General features: G+C 43.0%; 1 protein-coding gene across 4 annotated transcripts in view; it reads right to left on the bottom strand.

Annotated features, from left to right (window-relative positions):
- The window catches only part of LOC138452892 (voltage-gated potassium channel KCNC1-like), a 1,227,882-nt gene that overhangs the window by 62,002 nt on the left and 1,144,169 nt on the right, over positions 1-21,711 (bottom strand). The window contains exon 6 of one of the 4 annotated variants that reach the window (XR_011260324.1): positions 7,255-7,297. The exons of the other annotated variants lie outside the window; for them this stretch is intronic. The gene's annotated coding sequence lies outside the window, so the exon portion shown is untranslated. The remainder of the gene's footprint in view (positions 1-7,254; positions 7,298-21,711) is intronic. 4 annotated transcript variants of the gene reach the window in all.

The raw sequence follows: 21,711 nt of genomic DNA, 5'->3' as shown, positions 1-21,711 counted from the left end.
CAGGGCCGCCGCGACAGTATCGATAGAGGGCTTGGCCGGATGGATTAAGGCCTTCACCACCTTAGGTGCGCTCACCGCCTTATCCTTTAGGGGGGGGGCACTGCCTCGCTCCCCCTCCGATGGGGCCTTCGAGCCTGACCAGGGCCTCTCCAGAGCTTCGCCGGGTGCTCACCCTTCCTCTTACCCGACCCAGAGCGTTGGCTCGTGGCTGAAGGTGCCGGGGAGGGTGCGCCCTGCCTGGCGCCCGTAGAGCCCGACCATTCGGCGCTCCCGGTGCCAGCGGACTCGCGGTGCTTGGCCTTGTGTTGGACCCCCGTCGCCGGGGCATCCTCAAAGGTCTTAGAAGACCGCTGGGATTTCTTCCTCTTCTTCTCGCCTGACGGGCTCTTCCCTTCCAGCCAGTTGGCGAGACGTTGATGGCGGTCCTTCATGGTGCGCTCCGACATATTACCGCAAAACGCACAGTCCTTCTCCACGTGCGTCTTGTCCTCATGTAAGCAGTAGAGACAAAAGGAGTGTTTGTCCTCCTTAAAGACGTTCTGCAGCTGGCATCCAGGGCAGACCCTGAACAGCTTTCCGGGCGTCGAGCTTCCCTTCTCCTGGGCCATGTCCGGGCCTGAGAAGCTTCTGGAGTCCTCCAAATGCGTAGCTCGACGAAATCTTCACCCTTGAGGGGCACAGACGAATCCGACACGGGTCCCCGTTGATCGGATGGAGAGTCGGTGGAGCTTGAGGCTCTTTTGACCGAAAAAATGAAGTTTTTGAGAAAAAACGTGAAAAAATAGCACTAACGCTCGAGAGCAATAGCACGAGGATCCCAACACATGAACGTGCGGTAAAAATCTGAAGATGGCTGCCAGAGGCGGTGCTTAGGTAGAGGGCAGTCATTGGCTGTGGTCAGTATGACGCAGAGACCAGTGATTGGTTATTACTACGAAAGACAGATCAGAAACGAAACTGATACTGGTTTTTTTCTTTACCGAGGATTCCCAGCCTGACGACGGGGAATATTCATGAGCATGTGAATCCATGCCAGACCCCATGCTGGAGAAGTGCTAATATAACTAAAGGAAAGAAAGTAGAAGCTGCCGACATACAGCAAGTTTTAAAATGGTTGGCGGAGTCACTGCCGGGGTGTTGGTAACCCACTGAGATCTTAAAACCTCTCTTGGAAATGCAGAGGCTTCGCCCACCTATTGAGATCAGAGGACTCTGTTGATGTGTTAGCAAAGCATTGTTGTATTTGTCTTTAAGAGACTTGTGCAATGGACCCTTTGATATTGGATGATTTTGTTGTGTACCAATCATTTGCTAAAAGGGGAGAAAGAGGCCGTCCCTTTGGGGTCTTAATTTTGGGGGTGGCAAACTTGTTATTCTCTAGACGGGTCAACTGCAATCAAGAGAATAATCTGATTGCAGGTGAGGTGGAGTACGGCCGGGAGGGCACTCATGGAAGATTTCTCCTTGACAGTCTCTATAATCTCCCTGGAGCAGTGTTAAGGGAACAAATACAGGATGATTTGCATGACCTAATGATATCTTGGTTGATAACACTAGGAAACACAGCTGTAATAGTTGTTGGGGATTTTAATTGCCCCATGACAGGTGAGAGGGGAAATTCCCAGAATCCCAAGTTGAATGAGAAATGTGTAATGATGAATGCTAAGAAGGATGCAGAGGGGCTGGGATGGGTCAAACTGTTTGACTCCTGGGAACTAGAAATGATTAATGGCCGCACTTTTGGCGACTGCCCTGGAAAGCACACATGGACTAATGGAGCAGCTTGTAGCACATTAGACTACATATTTGTATGTCCCAAAATGCAGCTTCATGTGGAAGACATGGAAGTGATCCATAATAAATGGAGCGATCATGCCATTGTCCTGTGTGCCCTTAATGTTCCCAGTGGTGGCCCTGCAGAAAGGAGTATAGGTAAAATAATTGTCAATAATGCAGGGACTAGAATTATTTGTTCCGACAAGAACGTAAATCAAGCAATAGAAGCGCTAACCACCAAAGAATTCTCTAACCTTCCTGACTTTAATGGTATGTCTATCAATGTAAGAGAAGAGTGAATCCTAGCATTCTCTGGTAAACATGCGTCAGCCCCTATGGGGCTAATGGTAAGTTCGGAACGAAACATGCTACCCTTTAATAAGGAGATAAGAAATGCAAAGAGGGGTCTTAGAGCTGATCTCCATAGCTTGAAGATAAAGAATATACCAATGGCGCTATACTGCGATAATGAGGAAAATCAAGAATAGACATAGAGCTACTATCGAGAGCATAAAAAAGGCTGACAGAAATCGAGCATATCAAAGAGAAGGGCAGACCATTTGCTCAAAAAACTCACGCAGCATCTGGTCAGTTCTAAGTGAGGCCATGGGCACTGAAAAGATCAATTAGTGAACCCAATCTGTGGAGCAGAATGAGTAAAGTTTCTTGAAGATCGTAATTTAGAGTGCGATATTGATGACACAACACCATCCCCACATCGTCCTCCCATCGATGCATTTTATGGTGCAATTTTGAGCAAACCCAAAGAGTTAAAGTCTTCAAGAGCTCCTGGACCCAATGGGTTGGCCAATATAGTCATCAAGAGCCACCCTGAGTTTTGGGCCAGTTTGTTAACTATCTTGTTTGAGAAGATTTTGGCTCAGGGAAAGATACCCTATTCCTGGCAAACAGCGGTCATAGTACCAATTTTTAAAAAGGGAAGCCGGTCAGATCACAACAATTACAGGCTACTATCAATGCTGGACACAACAGGAAAACTATTTGCCTCACTATTGCTCATGGAAATGCAGAAATGGGTGGACGAAGCAAATATTCTATGTACATTTCAAAGTGGGTTCCGACGGGGCTATTCCGCCACCCATAACCTCATGGTGATGGACATTCTAGGTACTAGGGCATGCAGTAGGGGGCAGCCGCCGCTTTACTCTGTGTACATTGATTTTAAGGCTGCGGTCAACTCAATCTCCAGAGGCCGATTATGGTTAAAGCTTGAAGCCATGGGCTGCCCAGAGGGACTCTTACCTCAGACTCCTGCATCAAAATACCTCAGTCAGGCTTAAATTGGATAAGGAAGGACCTATGACTGAAATGGTGCAGCGGAACAGGGGGGGGGGGGGTCAAGCAGGGATGTGTCACTGCTCCACTTGTATACAATCTGTATGACTACGACATACCAGCGGCCATTGCAGTAGCTAAAAACTGTCCCCCTAAAATTGGTGAGGCCCCCTGCGCTGTGTTAGCATAAGCAGACAATCTGGTCATTCTTGATAACACCATAAGTGGCCTCCGATGATCTGCGACAGCACTATGGGATTACGCTAACATCAATGGCCTCACCATAAATTTAGAGGAGACCAAAGTGTTGCGATACACTAATAAAAGAGTAACTCGTGTCAGCCTCATGGTGGGCAAAATAAATGTACTATATGCCCCCTCCTATCGATATCTGGGGGTTGAGTTCGAGCCCAAGGGCGACTATGTTGCCTGCAGACAAACACACACTATTAGAGCAGCGCAAGTTATGGCGCTGATTTCCATCTTTCCCAGTAAGCAGGGTGGCTTCACACTTTGGGGCACGCGCCAACTATACATACAAGTGTTTATTCCAATAATAACATATGGCCTAGAGGCCCTTTTGACTTTTGATTTAGCATGGCTTCAGGTAATCGAAGGGAAATGTTGGCGTCAGATCCTTGGTTTACCTCCTGGTGTTTTGATGGCCCTCATAAGGTTAGAATTAAGATTACCATCCCTAAAAGCGGTATTCCTAAAAAAGAGGGCAGGGTTCTTTTTGAAGATGATGAGTGGAACAACAAACCCACTCCTTAGGGCAGTCCAGCAGGAATTAGTTAAAAATCATGCCACCTGCTCATTATATGAGACAATGACTAAATTCCTAGCGGAAATAGGCTGGACCTCTAGAGGAGTCAGATACTCAGAAGAAGTCCAAAATGCGCTTGAGAAACATATTGAGTTATGGGATTGGTTAGAGAACTATTCCCACCTCAGTGCGTTAAAGAGCTATCAGTTTGTTCAGTACAGACTATACATCTTTATGAAGCCACTGGCGTATTTGAATCTTTGTCCATCTAAAAGGCTCAGGCGCTACATCATCTTATTTAGAATGGAACAACTACCACCAAGGATGGTTATGGGGAGCAGAGAAAAGAATCCTACTAAAGAGCTAGTCTGTCGTCTATGTAAATCGTCGGAAGCATTGGAGACAGCTAAACCATGGCCAGTACTATCCAGGTGTATATTGGTAGGTATGTACATAATCTGGAAAGCATTCAGGAATTGTACTTTCGGTGTTATTGGACTAATTCCGCTAGCATGCCCCTGCTAATTGCCCTTTATTATATATGGCTAAATATCGAAGCCAGGTTGGGTCCAATGATATGAAAAATAGGAAAGGTGGTGACAATATTCCCCACGTTAAATGGATGTTGGGTCGGGTCTGAGAGAATAATTATTAATACAATCTTACCCTCAATCATTCCTGGAGGCCTCCTGAGCAAAGACTGATAAAGATACTGTATCTCCTTTCTAACTATCTGTGTTATTCCAAGATTATTGGCCCTTAAGGTAAAGAGTACATGAGGAAAGTAAGAATGAGAAGGATTTATTTTATTTATTTTAATTTGACTATATTCTGTTGAGATTCTATGAAGAATTATGGTTACATGTTTTTACATTTATTATTGTTATTTGAATGTTATGATTTGAATGTTAGGATTTGATGGATATTATGATATTAGTATGATATTGTATTGTTTTATATTTGTATAATATATGTGTAAAGTTTATTTTGAAAACTAAATCACATTAAATATTAAATTAAATTGGGAGATGCCCATACAGTATGGAGGCAAGGGGACTGGATGTGGCAGTACAGATAATGAACACACCACTGGGCATGACAAAGTGATCAGAATACGAGTCTGATTTGCTGCCACAGATATCTCTATTAGCAAGTTTAATAAGGGAAGTAAGAGACAAAGAGCTGCTAGGAACTGCTTACATAACTTAATTATATATAGTAATATGACAATAGGCTTGTTTATCACCCAATTGAATGGCGCTCAGTTTATCACCCTTAGAAAGATGAAGGACTAAGACTGCCCTACCAGAATTCTAACCCGTGACTGAAAGCTGCACACAAGTTAATGAGGCAAGCTCCTAACTTGTTGAGTTATGCTAGCAGCTATGAGGCTTATTTGTGACTGTGCAACACTGGTTACGGCCTGATTAAGCATTGTAATACTTCTACATAAAGTGTTGCATTTATTACACTGTGGGGACATATCATTCACAGTGTGGCCTTTCCATGACTGAGGACACGCATGGTTTATTTCAGAGTACTTCAGAGCAGTCCCTCAAAGATCATTGTCAGATCATTGAACTCTTGAGTATTTGAGCACAAACCACACGGGGTCTAAGGCATCCCCAAAGTAAAAAAAAAAAAAAGTAACACTCAATCAAAAAAGGGGAGCCACAGAATGCAGATGAAATTCTTACAATGAACATTCAGTTAATTTATCTGCAGTTTCTTTTAAAAACAGAATTATTTTTAGGCATCAATCCCAATAGAAATCTCTGCAGGATGAACAGTCATCATCCTCTCTATCAGACATCAAGGAAATTATATGAGACCAAACTTTGCACAGACTTCAGTGGGGCAGATGTTAGTCATGGTATACTTCTCTCCGCTTCTTACTTCAGCCTTCACACTCATTGCCTCACCCACCACCCCATTATTATTAGTGCTATATATTTGTATAGTCTGGGCGTAGCTCGGGAGCAATAGAGTGCTATACAGATAAGAGAGTAAAACATTGCTAGCGTGAAGTTAATAAATCATTGAATAAACATTAGTAATATTTATCACATTGCAAAACACAAATGGGGTGTACACAAGATATCTGGAATCTAGGTTACACCAAGGTGTTGTTGGAAGAACCAGGTCTTAATTTCTTTCCTAAACTGAAGTAGACTTGGAGCATTCCGAATTGCCCCTGGGATGGAGTTCCAGACGACCAAAGCATAGCATGAGAAAGACTATTTCCTAGTTTTCGTCCTTGCATGCCAGCGGTGACGTTCTTATCCTTCATTCCTGCTCCTTATATTCCTCCCCTCACATCTCTTTTCCCCACGATTCACAACATACTACAGAAAAAGGAAGCAGATCACGAAACATGCACTGACATCTATCAATGAAAATGCAGAGTATGAATGTAATAACATATGCAAAAAGTAGTTTAATAATAGTGTTTTTAAGTTTGAACAGTGGTGCTGACATTTGTTTCGACCATATAGGTCCTCGTCACAGCACACATGCCGGATTGGGGCATTCCTATGGACGCCTAACGTACTCACTTGAATTATTGCTTTGGCAGCATGCCAGTAATGTCGCAAGAACATTACGTTCGTTACTTATTGGACTGATGAACGACGTTATACGCTGTCTTGGCAAATTTCCTTTCTTATGGAAGAACAGTGCACTCGATATTTACTAAACTCCTGATTGACGCATCATTAACACTTGATCTGCATTACTTATCTCAATATACAAGCTCGCTCAGGCTAACCAGCCAGGATTCTATTAGTGACTTTTGGAATCGTGTTTTGTGCCTTGAAAAGGACCAATATGATCGAAACACGTGTGGGCACCACTGTTCAATCTTAAAAACACTATTATTAAAATACTTTTTGCATATGCTATTGCATTCCTTCTCTGCATTTTCATTGATAGATAGATGTCAGCGCATGTTTAGTGATCTGCTTCCTTTTTCTCCATTTTGTTGCGCTAGGTAGGGGTAGCCTAGGGATTTACTATCTGCAGCAGATACCAATGTATCACTAATATCTTGTAACCCAGACACAACGCCCACATAACGGGTCACCCCAAACACCACTTTTTTGCTTTTCACCACATACTAGCTTCCTCCATCTAATATCCATCCCTTCACACTTCCTTCTTTACTCCAGACGTCTCCCTTCCGATATACCGTCACACACTCCACCACTTTCCCTCATGCTCCCTACAAGTCCCCTTTTACACTTCTGATTTCAACTGTTTTTGTGAATTGCCTTTCCATTGGCTGTGAAACCCTGGCTGTGCATACCTTGTGGGACCCACCCTGCCACCCATAGATCCCAGATGCTAGTTACACTGCATGGTGTCAGCAGAGAGCATTGAACATAGATACACGTGTATTCACAGTCAGATATACATACCTGGCTCACACTTTAGTAACACTACGGGGACTCTGGTTGGACCCTACAAGATGTACGAAATGGGGATGGTTAATAGCATGCAAATATTGACAATCTTTGGATGATGAAGACAGGTCTACGTTCCCAGTGAGCATCCGTCATGAGAACCATTTTTCAATCCCTACCCAACCCTAAATCCATGTGCCTTCCCCATGAAACTACCTGGTTCCTCCCAAGTGTGCAGGATGATGACAGATGTCATGGACTACGGTTCAAATGTCACCTATATTCCAATTAAACGTGACTGCTGCACCTTTCCGAGTTACATACAACTGAGACCTTACACCCATATCTCAGGGTGGGCTAGAAGCGTGTGCAACTGTGAGCATGACTCTGTCTTCATCACCTTGATACTGGTCAATATTTGTTTCACAAATGAAAACAACAATTTAGAGTGTAAAGAAAGAAGGGAAAACACTTGAAACAAACCAATGAGAAGAGAGAACAAACATGCAAAAATGTCTTCACTTGCACTCTGCAAACTGAGGGTACTTGGTTATCTTGTGGAGCAAGGATTGTCGCCCACTAAAAATGGGGTTCCTGAGCCTGCTCAGAAATCCAACAATGGTGTTCACCATTACTGATGGCAAAGGGCCCACCTTCCACCCAAAGTTTCAGTGAGATGTTGGTAGAAGGCCCACCTTCACTTTGAATCCCAGTGACTTGCTGCCACGAAGGATGCAGATGTGGCAGTTGAACAAGATGATGGCAAACAAGGCTAGTGTAGACAAGAACAGACTGGGATTCACAGAAGGGAAATATGGATCTATGTGTTGGTTATTTGCAGGAAGATATCGTGAGTTATTGTGCTGGCAGACAGATCACATTCATGTAATTCTGCAAAAGGAATGTCTATCACTGGCGGTGGATTCCTGCTCATCGCAGCCCAAGGACTTGCACGCTGTTGCACACTTTGTAGGTAGAATCTTTACTGGGGTGATGCTGTTCTACTGCATAGCTTATGTCAGACTTTGAAACCCTCTTGCCCATCAAATCAATTCAGAGATATGAAAAATGTGACTGAAAAAAGGCACCACTCACTAGCCCCGTTTATTCAGTTGCATCTAAACATAGGCAAACCTGTTTTTTCACCTGCTCTAAACTCAGTTCTCTAACCCTGTTTTCCTTGAATTTTACATGGTCCCTTTTATTACTAGAGTTAATGTATCTGCCACGGCTCCTTTTATGTACTGCCACTTCTTTGAATGGATAATAATTGCATTTACATTCTACTCCCCGACATCTAGTCTTACATGATTACACTTAATTCTAAAACAACTCCTTTTCTTATAGTGGGATTACATTCTTCACACACATAGAAGCCTCTATCATATCTTCTGGAACCCCATCTCAGACCCTCAATTAATATTGATTTTGGGAGCTTGTCTGAAATGCTGGATGAACACCAACTACCAACTGAACACAACACTCTGATTCTCATCGGGCAAATATTGTGATCACTATCAACCGAAGCTCACACTGGCTTGAGAATGCTCCCACAACAATGGATTATAGTTTGTCCCAATCTATCTATTAATATGACGCTCATGGTTACCATTTTTAGAGATAATTCAATGCTGTATGAACTGCATAAACCTGCAAGGAACTAAACATGGCAACATTTCCTTAAAGCCTGTCAAAATTATCTTAATGCTCAAAAGAAAAAATATATAGTTTACCACGATTGTCTTAATATATTTAGACATATTTTGTTATAGTAAATTATTCCAATACCCTAGGGAATTATCGTATTATTTGATTTTGTATTTATTTGAAGAATAGTGATGTCAATTATGATCAGAAAAGACTTATAATAACACATTTACAGACGGTGGAGGCATTCCCATAACGGGTGCCTGTACAATACACAAAGATGAGGAGAACAAGTGGTATATATATGAGAAATCAAGTGACTCACAAAAGTAGCATTGCCCTAAGGGAGCAAGCGCTTCAAACTAAAGAGTAGTACTACTTAGATATGGAAAATTACATTATTAAACGTCACTGGAGGCAGTGGTGGGGTCAGGAATGGTGGATTTATTATTCGGCTGAACTACACTAAAATACTGCTGAATCATCTTATAATACTTTGAAAACAACTAACATTGCAATAACTTAGTCCACTGTATAACTATTTTAATATCATGGTTAATTATTTTACTATACTGATTACACTAGCCTCATCAGCTTAAACTGAGTTATTTTGGGGTCACATGTTGCCACTAAGGTCCCATATCCCCATATATCCCCCCTCCAGTTCATGCATATTCTTTCTTTAGTACACTTGTTAAATAATCTCAGTCTTTGTCTGATGGAGCGACTGCGGGGTGGGGGAGGCTGTTGCCCTGCTCACCTGGATGGGTCCCGGTTCCGTTCTCTAAAGAATAGGGACGAGCAGGAAAGAAAAGCTCCAGTGTCCGGCACATTGGAGTGCTGACGGAGTGGCTGCTGCCCTGCTCACCTGGCTGGCTCCTGTGTCCCATGTCCTGCTCTCGAAGGAGGAATGGCAAGCAGGAAAGAAAAGCTCCAGCGTCCAGACGGCTCAAACCATTTAAGGGAAAAAGCACTTTAAAGGTGCTAGAGGCTACATACAGTATTGAGGAAGGGGAATGGGACGTTGCCACAGAGAGATGAAGACACCCTTTCTGAAAAAGTTATCAACAAATGTAAGCATTTTAAAGCATAAGATAGGCCTGATCCGAGGTGAGTAACTTGAGAAACTTGTCAAGTCAAGAACAGCAAAACTCATGTTAAGGATCCGATTCTGTGGCTTTGGGCCCACGTGAGGGATTCGTCTTTAGATGGGCATGGACATAAAAAGTGTCTTGATAATTGTGAGTTTGTTTTATTATATTTGGGAATTCTCTTAATACAACGGAGAACTGTCCTATATTAGGGGTGTACCGAACTTCTGCTTCAAGTAAATGTTTAGCTGAATTCTAGCTGACAAAAAGATATTCAGCTGTGGCCCAAGAGTTTCTTGATATTTATTGCTTGACGGATACATTGCCTTCACTAAGAGAAGTAAATATGGTATCAGGTAATGTTATCCCCACCAATAATAACGCCATATATATGGTTGTGGGGTAAGGCCATAGGCAATATTATTAGTGGGGATAATATATGGGGTTATTGGTATAAGGGATTGCGGGGGTGTCCCCTGCTCCATTCAAATAATTATGGGGGTTGCGGACATGTCCCCCACAGGTTCCATCGCATAATATCGCTGCAAAAATATGCCGATATTCTTTTATGGCGATATGTTTGCGGGGATATTAACACATGGGACAGTAAATAGGGAGTGCAGTTTACAAAAGAGAATGGAGCTGAAAATTGCCCGACCGCATTCCTGATTAAATACCAGACTAAAGTGTATATGTCTGTTTATTGGAGAGTAGTGAGTATGATTAAGACATGAGCATGGTTTGTTTCTATGGGAAATAACTATGTAGAAATTTGAAGAATTCCAAAGAGGTAGTGGAGAACAGTAAAGCTGCTGAGGTAGTCAGTCATATGTCAGGCAGAGTTAAGTGCCCCCACCTAAGAGGCCTCTCAAAGGAACCTCATGTTGGAAATCTTTCCTACCCCCTCTGTGCCACTTTTCCTATGGGAGTGTAGAGCAACTCTGCTTGATGGGAGTTAGTCAAAGAGCTATGCTCTGTTGGAAAAATGAGTACGAGGGGAGCATGTTTGGAAATCGGAAGACTTCCAAACCGGTGAGTTGCTTCTTCTATGTCAATAAGACTGGAGTCGAGTATGTTACAAGTTAGGCAGTGCAAGATGTGGCCAACCTTTCCCAACCCATATTGACTTCCTAGGAGAACTTGCTCATAGGAAAATCTCCTGAACAGCATAACAGGCCAGTCTGTCCCAACAGCAACAATGTGAGAGATGAGAGGACTTTCTGTGTAGACAGAGAGAGAAGAGCACTCTATTTGCTGGTATTGTTGGGAAATGGTTTAAGAGTTGGAGGCATAGAAAACAACAGAGCTCTGCGTCATCTAGTGTGGTGGGAAAGAAGTGAGTAAGTGGATGCGGATTGAGATTTGGCGCAATTGAGCGACAACCCAACAGTCCAGTGCCTTCTTAGAGAGTGTAGGCGTTAGGCAGATTCAGTCACAGTTCAGGATTTCCCACTTGTGATTACCCCAGTTCCAACCCTTTCAGCCTCTCTGGGTGAGTCCTCGGCCTCATTTGGCATCTGAGGGGAGAAGCAGTTAGGAGATGGAGTTCGCTCACCTCACATGTCCCCTCAACGTGTGTCCTGCAAGAGCAGACAGAAAACATGTACATTTCTATGTGATCTGGAAGGAAGGTTCGGAATTCACTTTCCACCTAAGCTACATTGCAACTCGCAAGAGATCAATGTATGTAATTTTCAATGTCAAGTTCAAATTGCAATATCAATTTTGTTAATTGCAACCTAGCATTTTGCATTTGTGAAGCCTAGCACTTTGAGTAGTACTGGTTTTCCATATGAAACATCCTTCCATGCATTTGGACCATGCTTTATTGTTAGTCTGTTCTTTTCTGAGTTGTACGCTTTAAATATGTAGAATTGATATGTTTATTAAAATGAAGAGAAATACATGAAATATGGGAAAACATTTAAAACAATGCTTTATTTCAATGTTTTTGGAACATGATTAATTAAATAAAACAACTATTCGGCCAAATACTTAACTATTCTAAATTCGACTGCATGCTAAATATGCTATTCGGTACACCCCTAGTGCTAACATATTGGGGTATTGTCTTGTTAGGATGTGGAATTAAGTAAATGTACCTGAGAAGTATTTTAGTACAGTAGGTCATGAAAAGATACCAAAGAATAATACTATAATACCAGATAAATATCTTAATCTACTGTTGAAGAGTTGTGGTATATTGGGGGATTAAGTTACTATATTGGGGAATTATTTTTAGGCATAAAATACTTTTCTTTACAAAATGGGGAATTATACTGATAAAATGGGGAAATGTACTAATACACCTAAGGGACAACCATAATACAATGTGGTATTATATAAATTCATCTGGAAATTTACTTAGCACATTTAGAAATGATTATTATCCTAGATAATTGTGTTAATATACCAGGGAATGGTCTTAACATAATGACAAATTGTTTTAGTATGTTGGGCAATTGGACACTATACAAATAAGTAGTTTCACATACTTTTCATAATCTTCAGTATCATATTTTCACATTTTGAAACTAAGAAAAAATCGATTCCTGCCAATAAAATACACCACTTCCAAAAATGGATGAATGACTTAGTAACTCTAAGACATCCTGTTTCTTTTCCTAAACAATATCAGCTGCTTCCCCAACCCTTTCCCCACAACAACCATACACATTCACAGAAGTTTGTGAATTTGCAGCATATAATTTTAGAACCTATTAAATTTGAATTTGTTGTCTCTAATAGTGTTCCACCTCATCACATCAAGAAACATACACAACATCCCGACAACAGACCAAGGCATACAACATTACAGAGACACTCCACGACTAAGCAAAAACACAAACTCACAAAGACTGTAGCACAGGAATTCATTCGGAGGTGAAACTAGTTAGAAGGTGTACACTGTTGTGCATCTATCACAGAAGGTGTTTCTGATTGAGTGTGGATGTTTGAAAAACATTAAGAATATGAGTTAAGAAAATGTTACGTGTAATTACAGTTCTCCAGGGGTAGTATCTTTAATAGATTCATATGTTGTTGAATACCTCTTGTCAACAGATGTTAAATCCTCAGTACTTTTAAAAAGCAGTTAAATATATACATAACAAAAAACTGCATTCACTTCAGTGACCCATCAACCTCATTTTGAGTCTTTCACTCCCTGACAAATGAGGTTTGTAGCCCTCAGATCCGCTCTAAGAGGCATCTTCAGATTTTGGTAACACACCAGAGAACACAAACAATGAGCTTCCTAGCAGTTGGGTGTGTGGGGGGGGGGGGGTCGCATTTGAGTCTATGAAAAATACTAATGCTGGGCAACTGTAGTTACAGTTAGGTAACTTTTTCTTCTCCAGCATTGGATCTTTCATAGATTTGCATGCTGTTGAATAGATTGCAAATTTTAACACTGTAATGCCATATCTTTTGAGGGAGGAGGAGATGAACAAGGCTCACGCTAACAAAAGAGACACCAGTACTGTCGGTCCAACTTTTTATCCTCATGGTAGTGTTTGATGAACATAAATATCACGTTCCAAGTTGCTGCTTTGCAGATGTGTTTCAGCAGGACACCAGTGAACAATACTTTTGTGGCCTACATTGTCCTAGTAGAATGAGCTCCGACTCTTCCTGTAAGCCCCTTTGCAGTAAAATCTGATATATATTGAAAACCATCTTCCTAAGCCATTCTTTCGCAAGTTCCATTAGGATCAAGAGCGACAATGAGCTGAGAAAAAAGTGTACATCTCTATGAAACAATTACTGTAGTAGTTTAGAATGCTTTTAATGTGTAGCGACATTTGGCAACCAATACAGATGTCTTGGCAAAGAAGGTTGGCACAGCAATCGGCTCGTTTAATGGAAAGACATTGGGACTTTGGGTAGAAATTTCGAGTTGGCGGGTGATAGCACTGTTTTTATTCAATCTGATGAAAAGTTCACAACTCCACACGTAGAAGTAAAGGGCAAAAGAAAAATCCTGTTTTATGCAATTTTCCTGGTTCGAGGTCATTTCCTAAAAAGGGCTTTATGAATTATTTAATGATCATTTCAGAGTAAAGAAGCTACTAAGTAACTAGTATAGCTCAAAATATCTGCTCAATTCATCTTGATGAAGTTGTGTGCCAAACTGCCTTTCTCTAGGGTTAGCAGATATTGCAAGATCAGATGGGGAAGACTGTTAAAAGGATTATGTCCATGCTGGACAAACCAAGAGCAAAGCATCCCCAAGATTCTTTGGGTAACCACACGACTTGGCAAACAGATGGCATTTGGAATTTTTTAGAGTTGTGAGCAGGTCAAAAGGGTTTTCCCCACCTGGAGAAGATGGGTTCCAGTTGGCCATGCATCAGCTCACATTCATGGAAGCCCGCTAGTCCCTTTCTATGCATGTCTATTGCTCCTGGGAGATTGACGGTACAAGGAACATATTCTGGGCCTGTGCCCAAAATCAGAGTGCTTGGTCTGGGGTTCTCCTGACAGTACTCTTGACCAGGATCCTCCTTGTTTTAGACTCAAACATTGCAATCATGGTGCCTATGAATATCTTGCCCACTTGACCTTGTGACTGTGGATGAAAACACCTTAGGGCCCAGTGAAAAGCCCTTCGCCCCAGAATGTAGACGTGGAGGTACTTTTCTTGAGGTTAGCAATGACCTATCACATATTAAAACCATAGATGGGCAACCCATCCTTTTAAGGAAGCATATCTGATGATGTTAGCCATAAAAAACATGCTCTGGCATTTTGTTAACCACAAGAGAGCCTCCCGTAATTCTCGTGATAGAAAGATCTTGTCATTCTATGCCCTGCAGGCCAGTTTTCATCTGACATCAAGGAATTCGTGAAAACCTATGTGCAACTTGCAGCTCTAGATCAAAAGGATGCAGGAGGGCAGCCGGCCCAGAAGAGATTTGAAAGTGTGGATTTATGTTGGCACTTTGGTTGATGGAGTCATGACCAGGGACACAACAGATCAAACCCTGTTGCTGTAAGGTCCCACTTTGCAATTTGTGTCAAAACGGGCCCTTAGAAATACTAAGTCTAGGCAAGGCTGCAGATGTTACTTCAGGGTTCAATATTGAAGGGGGCAAGGAGCTTGTTATCTCTTGTTTAGAGCCAAGGTGAGCCTGGGTAGGTTTGGCTCCCCATGCCAAATAATGCTGAACAAGCACACCAATGTAAATTTAACTCTGTGCATTGGGGCCAATATATAAATAAACATTCGGGCACGTTATGATACCTCTATATGGCATTTAAAGCACAATGGGTCATAAATAATCATCAAAAGTATATGTTTGCACATTATGTGGAAGTTAGATTTGTGGAACACTATGTAATAGCTCCTCTTTCCCAAGTATCCCCTGGTCCCTGGCTAATGCTGGATACACACAAACTGCTTTTACCTCCTTATTATCCGGTAATCTCGATCCCTGTTACTTTGCATAGTTAATCTGGGATCCCAAACAGATCACAGTGCTGATATTTTCCCCCAGGAAAAATATGCTTGCTGGTTGGTAGGTTGACCCAGTCAATCACCAGAGATAATAGAGGACTACAGAGGAAAGTGTGCTGAAGCATGGATACAAGACTATGATCAGTAAACAAAGTAGTACAGGGCTGCATGTCACCAAAGGAAAGATTTTAATGTTACTATGCACACACCCATCATAGATAAACAGGTTAACAAGCCAGGTATGCACGTGGCACACGCCACAGAGCCTTCCTCTCTACTCTACTGTAGGCCCAAGTACAAATCTATAGTAGACCACGCTGTGTGGTTATGTAAACAGCCCACTGTTAGTACATAAACTAATGATCAGGGCAAGCCCAATATATTCTGACCCAAAAAGATTTGACCGAGAGCCCCAGACTGAACAGAGGATTTAGCAGTCTGCTGAGAGACGCTGTCGCTTGCTTACATGTCCCAGCCCTGACGAGCCAGTCATCAAGGTAGGGATAAATGTGAATTCCTTGCATCCTCAAGTGAGCTGCTAATGGGCTCATCAATTTGGTGAATACTCTGTGGGCTACATTCAAACTGGAGTACCAGGTATTGGAAGTGATGGTGACTGAGGGAAATGTGTTGTGTGCAGCATGGATGGGGACATGCAGATATGCATCGATTACAACCAATCTGCCTGGTTCAGCGCATTCCGGATATGGGCTGGCGTAACCATCTTGAATTTCCCTAGGGGAAGAGAGAGGTTTAGGGAAGAAAGATCCAAAACTGTCAGCAGGCCCGCCTGGTTCTTTTGTGGACAGTAAACAAGCGATAGTAAAACCCACATCCTCTATTCAGGGGGGAGGGAGGGTGCCTCTTCTTACGCACTGATCGCTAGAAGGTTGCTAATCTGCTGAAAGGGAATAGTCTATCCTAATTACAGAAGAGGTAGAGACGAGGGGAAGGGCACATGGAAATGGCTGTTCGGTAATGCCTGGTGACCACAGAGAGGGTCCAGGAATCCCCTGAGATGTTACGCCAGCCAAGATGAAAGTCAGAAATCCTGTCACCTACCGGGGTGGAGTGGATCTGGATACAGAATTCATTGCTTTTTAGTCTCTGTGGCTGTTGTTGCGGAGGATGGGACCAATTCTCTGTTTGAGGCTCCTGTTATTTTCTCCTGGTTGTCTACACTTTCTATCGTGGTAGCCACGAACCCCACCAAAGGTCTTGGATTTAAAATCGGAGAGTGGTTGCCTGTAAGATTGAAAGGATTTCTGAGGACCCCTACCGAGGACTGTGAGTGATTGGCAGCAACGGTAGAAACCTTCTGTTTGCTCAACTCATAATCTGTCATTGAATGAAACAAATCGCTTACTTCAAATGGGAGAGCTAGGATTTGTTCCAGTACGTCCTTGTTAAAAGGGGTCGCTCTTGACCAAGCTGTGCGTTGCAGATTAACCCCCCTGCTTATGGCTCTGGAAGCTGCATCAATGTGGTGGAAGGGATGCTTCCCGTAAATGTTGTGCCCTTAGACTTGCCTCAGCCAATCAGATTTAAAAGCCGCTATCCTGTCCAGAGGTTAAAATATTGCTGGAAATCGACTATTTCCAGCTACAGTCGCTGGTTGGCAGCTGACAGAAGCGGATCGGGTTGGCTTGATGCAAATGGGAGTAGGCAGTAGGATAAACTTTCTTGCCGTATGCATCAAGCAAACTATCTTCCTTAGATCGCTGATTAGAGCTTGGAGTCCAGGGAGGTGGGCTGAGCTGACTTAAAAAAACATAGTCCCTGCTACAACAATTGAAGACTGTGATTGAGGGTTGAAGATAGACATGGAGGATCTGACTGGAGTCATTAAGCCTCGATGCTTTTGGTGGTTGCGGGAGTTCAGTGAGGGTTCTTCCACAGGGCTGTGGCCTTTGCCAAAACATCCTTCTGTAAAGGAATGAGGAATGTGGGCCTTATCTGCCCCATTAAGCGAAAGTATGCCTGATAGATCCCCGGGTTCGGATATGGAATTTTCTGGCATTGGAAAGCCGAAGAAGTCCTAGACTCCCCACAATCTTCTAAGGAAAGTATTCCCTGATACTGAAGCTTTCTCTTCACCCTCTTCATCATTGGTGTCTGCCAATATGTCGGGGACCTTCGCAGGTTCTTTAACCAACAGAGTTAACCCCTGAGACACATCTGGAATAAGCGTCAATGGAGCCACCAGCTCTGAGGAGGATATAACTGGAGGGGCAGGTGTCGATATATCCAGAGGGGTAGGCTGTGTAAGGACCACTGTTGGCAAGGAAAGTCTTGCAACTGTGCTTGGCACTTATGAGTGTAGGAATGGTCTGAGATATGACTTCCCTGATAAGATTTTTAAAATAACCTACCAGAGGCTCTGAGAACATAACTCTTTGCAATCACTCAAAGAACCTATCCCAGAGGATGTTGATGACGCAGGCCTGGCTATAGGTGTGGATGATAGAGGAGGGAATTTGCTAGAGATGGACATATCCTCTGTCCACGCCTTTCAAGCTAGAAGGTGCTCAATAGATTTCAGGACATTAAAGGAAGATCTGGTTCTATGGAGTCAGGAAGAGACAACACTGTATATGAGAAATTTCTTAGGGTTTTTTCCTCTGGGTGGAACCAGACGGCACATTATAGCTGGAAACCAGAAATTCAGGGAGATGAATACTGTGCCTCCTAAAGCATCATGGCCAGGGTGAATCTAGAATGTTATTCATTGGGGAAGTTCCGGTGGTGATGGCCACATTGGACAAATGGGCAGTGAGGATCTATGAATAACAGACAAACGGATGAACTGAACAATAGGGCAGCAAAACTTGAGAAACTGTTTGTGGGAGTTGTCTAAGACATATACATATGGTTCTATTGAGCAGGGTACATGTTAGGTTGGGGGCTCGAAAGGCCTTTCTTTGTTCGCCCGGAGTGAAACCGAGCATCTAATTTTCTTTGTAGGAGATACCTGCAACTGGACGTCCATTTGACGATCTACAAGGAAGTGTAATAGTAAAGATTGGTAGGCTTGAAAGAGTGCCTGGATGCACATTATCAATGCAACGTATGGAGCGAGGTGCACCCGGAGGTGAAGAGGTACTGTTTTTTCCCTGCCTCACATCAGACACACATGAGGAAAGTCTATCTGCCAATAGAGATGGGGAGGGAATATCTGATAGGGACTTTGGAGGTAGTCATTATAGGTTAGTCTGGTAATTATATGGTTATGGTGGAACTTGAATGGAGCAGCCCAAATATAGAGAAAAGCAGGTGGCAACGCAATGAAACGTTGCTGAGGGATAGGATCGTTTGTGAATCTTTACAGGAAGACATCTAGCATTTCTTGGAAATAAATTACAATGTGGACAGTTTTAGGAGCATGGTGTGGAAGGTGGAAAAATCCATGATCCGGGTATCCTTACATCTGAAGGCACTAGGAAGAAAAATGAGACAGCCTTGATGCAACAGAGATTACAGCAAGAGATTCAAACTTTGTAAAGCCTTTTAAAGGATGAAGTAAAGGGAGAGCAAACTTTGTGTTTGAAGATTAGAAGCGTGAAGCAACAACTACATGATCTATCGCTCAATGTTATACATACGAAAATAAGAATTGTGAGGCAAAAATATTTGGCAAACAAGGCGAAAGCTAAAAAGATGATAAACGGGTAGCGAATATTAGGGACAATGCTGAGGAGGAAGCACACTTTTACTATAGGTAACTGTATTATACAGAGGTTGATGAAATCAAAAGTTAAGTGCAGGTGTACTTGGATGGGGTGATGGTCAGTCACCTTGCTACTGAGGAAGCAGAGAGATGGGATACATTGATTGCCCTCGAGGAAGAGCACCTGTCTATCCACAGGATGAAGTTAGGGAAAGCTCTGGGGGAGGATGGGTACTCAACTGCCTTCTATAAATGCTGTGCTGTGGCTCTTTCCCTCTGTCAGGTAAAGATTTATGATGGGATATTGTAAGAGGGGGCTACAACTCCTTACTATCGTACAGTCTTTATCATAGTGATTCCCAAAGAAGACACAGATCCAGAACTTTGCTTGTCACACAGGCCAATCTTTTTGCTCGTGCGAGGATTTTCACTAGAAAATAGTTTATTCGGCTTGAACCCTCCTTCCAAAACTGATACATATAGACCAGGTGGGCATAGTGAGGGGTAGACCGGCAACAGATAATATGAGGAAGACCCTGCACCTGGTATCATTCCTGGTCATTAGGTCAACTGGCTTGGTCCGCTTTGCCCTAGATGCTGAGATGGTTATCTCACTTTCTTACAGAAGGTGATGCATAGATATGGATTTAGACAGATTTGGCTGACTGGGGTAGGAACGCACCATCCGCGATGGTCATGGTAAACAGAGCTACATTGGAGACATTGTTGTTGAGGAGAGCTGCCAGGTAGGCAAACCCACTTTCACACCTTCACTATGCATCCCCCACGACCAACTCACACGGAAACCGCCTGAAATAACCGTCACAATTGAATGCGATCCTGAGAAAATGCCTTTCAGGCATTGATTTGAGCTCTAAAGCATGATTTGAGCTTTATTTTTGAACCACTATTGGAACACACAAGGTGTTCCTGATCCAAAATGGCCGCCGGCCTCATCACTGCTTCTTCACCGACCATATTACCTGCACGCGTGATTCGATTGGCCACTTACACCTATTCAGGGCCAATCATGCGCAGGCAGTCGAACGCCGGCCCTCACCCTAAGGATCCTCACAACAAGGATCTTTGCCTGTCTGGCGCCTGTCTTGAGGCGTCAGAGGCCAGAGCCATGAACCCTGTCCGTTCATCACCAGCAATGTGTTGTCTGCACATTCTCCGGTAAGCTCCCGCTCCTTCACAAGCTCCCGCAAACGACGTCTATCGTGATACGCTATTCAATTCAATGGCTGCATCATAGAACCTCTGTGCAGTAGGCATACCACTGCCCTGCCCGCACTGTGCACACCGCTATGCCTGCAGCCTCTACTAAGGCCTGACACTATGTTTATGAATATGGCACTGTATGCACCTGAGACTATCACTGGCTAATATAAAGCGCCATTTGACATACAACTGCCAACTATTCACATTCAACAGTATAAACCGGGTTTGCCTCATGATATGCATAATGCATTACGCCCCTCCTCACCTGGCACCCTTATGCTCTACGCTCCAAACGCCGCTTCCAGCATCAAATGCTTAACTGAATAGCCCTTCCTAACTGCTCACTGTGACCTGCCCAAACACTGAATTAGCCTAAGTCCATTGCCAGCCCCGATCACCAACTACCTACTGCAGAATTGTATATTTCTGTAAACGGAGCCGCCACACGTAGGCCCTTATCATAAATATCGTCTGGCTAACCAGTACCGAACAGCTATCACCACGTTCCGTGTTAAGCATATTTTATGCCTCGCCCCCACGAAGGAATACCCTACCGCATAGACATTTGTTGATATCTATGATCTGAATTTGCCTAACTTTGAAAATTGACAGCTATTGTAGCCATTTTGCGTTTCCATTTTGCCCAAACCTCGAAAACTGTCATTATTGTTGCCACTTTGCATTTCGATTTTGCCTGAACTTCGAAAACTGACAGTTACTGTTTCCATTTTGCATTTTGAACTTGCCTAAACTATGAAAACGGACACTTATTGCTGCCATTTTACATTTCAATCTTGCCTAAACTTCGAAAATTGACATTTATTGTTGCCCATTTTGCATTTCAATCTTGCCCAAACTTTGAAAATAGACATTTATTGTTGCCATCTGTAATCCAAACAAGCATAACTGAGCAAGTTAACACTCATGATTCGTGCTAGCCAAGTGAAGAAAGTTGATCTATTTTGCTGCTATTCATGAATCAGCCCAACGGAGATAATTGACCCTGTGTTGCCACCTAGTAGCTACACCAGCCCAACTGCATAACGACTAGCCATATATTAGTAGTTGCTCATCCTGTCCTCTGCTGCATACCACTAGCATCGACCAACCCAACCAAGACCAATAATGTTAACATTCCTAACCACTATAATGTTCCCGTTTTGCATAATGCCCCATTCCGTGCCCTGCACAGGAGGACACTTAACATGTTCATTGAAGGCCTTGCGAGACTGGGCTGCCAGCGCCACCACCCAATTCACTGCCCCACCCCATTTCTTCCATCCTTCCCCCATTCTCCTTCAGAACTGCACACATTAATATCGTCAGTACCAATATCACCAATCTAGATGCTCCAACTACTCCTATCCATAACTCAACACAATCCT

Source organism: Ambystoma mexicanum, chromosome 1p (genome assembly GCF_040938575.1).
Source record: "Ambystoma mexicanum isolate Mex_15411 chromosome 1p, UKY_AmexF1_1, whole genome shotgun sequence".
NCBI classification, from domain to species: domain Eukaryota; kingdom Metazoa; phylum Chordata; class Amphibia; order Caudata; family Ambystomatidae; genus Ambystoma; species Ambystoma mexicanum.
The sequence above is the reverse complement of the archived record's forward strand: the minus strand, read 5'-3'. Positions and strand labels throughout refer to the sequence as shown.